This window comes from Hippocampus comes, unplaced genomic scaffold (assembly GCF_001891065.2).
Source record: "Hippocampus comes isolate QL1 unplaced genomic scaffold, H_comes_QL1_v1.1 scaffold258, whole genome shotgun sequence".
Taxonomy (NCBI): Eukaryota; Metazoa; Chordata; class Actinopteri; order Syngnathiformes; family Syngnathidae; genus Hippocampus; species Hippocampus comes.
The window spans coordinates 41,697-44,193 of record NW_017805036.1 but is presented as its reverse complement, the minus strand read 5'-3'; positions in this window follow the sequence as shown (position 1 = coordinate 44,193).

The window sequence follows — 2,497 nt, the reverse complement described above, 5'->3', positions numbered from 1 at the left end:
TCCCCCGACAACGAAAAGCCCCCCTGTTGTGTAATCCGAAATCCTTTTCTCCAGCCTAGCCTCGCAATGAGGTTCGCGACAACGAAAACAAGCCTTCCGCAAAATAATCCAACCTCAGCCTGCCACAGCGACTCCTACTGCTTAGCTTGAAAACAGCAACAACAACCACCACACTAGCTTACACATGCGCAGTAGAACAGGAAGTATTTGTTGTTGTTAGCACGTGGTTAGAAACATCATCACTCGTCGTTTCAGACACGCTACGAACGTTGGATTGCTTGGAATAAAATGGCTACAAAACGGACCTTTGCAGACCAAGGCTCTTCGCAAGGAGTGAAGAAAAGAAAAGCTTTCACGCTTGAAGACAGGATAAAAGTAATAAAGAGGAAAGATGGAGGAAACAAAGTAAAATGCAAGAAATTGATGTAAATTAATGCTGATCGTAAATTTCGCAATTTCTTTCCCTTTTTTTTCTTTATATGCTGGCTATATGAAGTGTCTTTGGGAAAATGTGCTAAAGTGAAAAGTCCCCTCTTGGGAAAAATTTCTGGCTGCAAACATGAGTTCATTGTAGAGGAGTTCTACTGTATCTCTATTTGGTCGGATTTTTTATAAATTGGCTTCGATTCCAATCAGTTACAACAAAATTACATCATAACCCTGAAACAAAAATGGCTATACAATAGAAAATGAACACAATGTTATAAGTGAGAAAACAAATCTGCGACACCACTTTAACCGCTAGTCCTTCTATCTGCAAGTCACAGTGACTTGTGCAGTTTGAGTCTCTTATATTGTTATACGGATCTATTCAACAAAAATTCATCTTACCAACTTCACTATGTTCTTTTCGAACTGCTGTCTTCTTTTCTTCTTCCAAAGAGATCTGTTTGTAATCTTTTTGTCCTCTCCATCTGAGAGAGTTGGCATGTTAAGATCATGGTAATGATCACGAGATTTTGAGTTGTGCTGACGATGCTGCTGTTGCTGTTGAGCAACCTCCAATTGGGTCCTAAAGCAGCTGCTCAAGCCGCAGCAACCCGGGTACCTGCAGACCCAGTTGCCGGTTGTTGACTGGGAACTGTTTGGAGCTTGACGGCACACCCAACACCGTTTGGGGGTCGTTTCCAAGTTGGGCTGCCAACGATGCTCTGACTTAGTGCTGCCTTCAACATCATCGTCATCATGTGTAAGAGTTGCAATCCTCTTTTGTATGGTGGAGCTTCCTGATGTTGACAGTTGTTCTTGGCCACGTGTGACAGATGTGTCATTGACTGTAAATAACAGTAATAATATACTTTGGGTGAATATACTTTGGTGATACTTATTTGTAATTGCTGATATATTGGAATTTACAAAAAACAATGAGGACTTAGAGCAGTGGTATCAAAAATACGGCCCGCGGGCCAGAACCGGCCCCCAAGGAGGTTCGATCAGGCCCACAGTATAATTTAAATTGAAAGAATGCATAAAAGACACGGCCTGAATATTTTTAATAAGGTGCAATTCGTGGAGTATCCGCTAGAGGGACACACTGTTGTGATCAGAGTAGAAGGCAACAGCCGTTTCAGTCTGTCACTGAGACAGGCCCAACACAGCAGACGTGATCAAGGACATGTGAATACTTTATTCGTTACACATTGAATAGCAGTCTCCTTAGTTTGTAGGGTGTAGGCAGGGATTAAATTGAGATTTTATATCCACATGTGTAAATGGTTTAAAAATTCTTCTTTATAAATCTTGTTTAATCTTAAAATGCATAACTATATTTTTCAAAACCAGTTACAGTGAAACTCCTCTAGAACGAAACCTACATGGGTGAAAATACCCCCTAATTTCCTCTAGAACGAAACCTACATGGGCGAAAATACCCCCTAATGTGAAAAAATCTTCATGCATTAACACCATTCCCATTCTCCTGCCCCCCATACGACGAAAAAAAAACCCTGTTGCATTATACGAAATCATTTTCTCTGCTCCTGCCTCGCAAAGACATTCACTACAACAAAGTCTAATCCAACAGCGACCTCTACTGCTTCGTTCGGAAACTGCAACAGCAACCACCACACTGGTTTACATAGTGAACGATGTTTATATCGGTCACAGCTGCGAGTTTCCTGAACACAACATACTCATAGCTGCTCTGCCATTGGCTTACCGAGCATCATCCTGGCCTCCGATTGGCCAAGAGGGACCTCACTGTCAATGTGTGGAGATACTGTAGCTAGATCCGTGGAAGACAGAGTGGAATGCATCCGATTAGCTGCTCAGAGTAAATTGCTTGTGGCTCGACGGACAGTCAAATAAACGAATGTTTCCTGGAATGCTTTACTTGTTATTATGCTAAAAACCTTACACTAACTGGAGCGCTAATTAGAGAGAAGGCGAGTTCCATCGCGCTAACTATGGCCATTGAGGACAACGAAGCGTCCCGTGGCTGGCTTTCAAAGTTCATTGCATGACATCAGCTGAGCAACGCTGTCTTGGGTGGCGATCG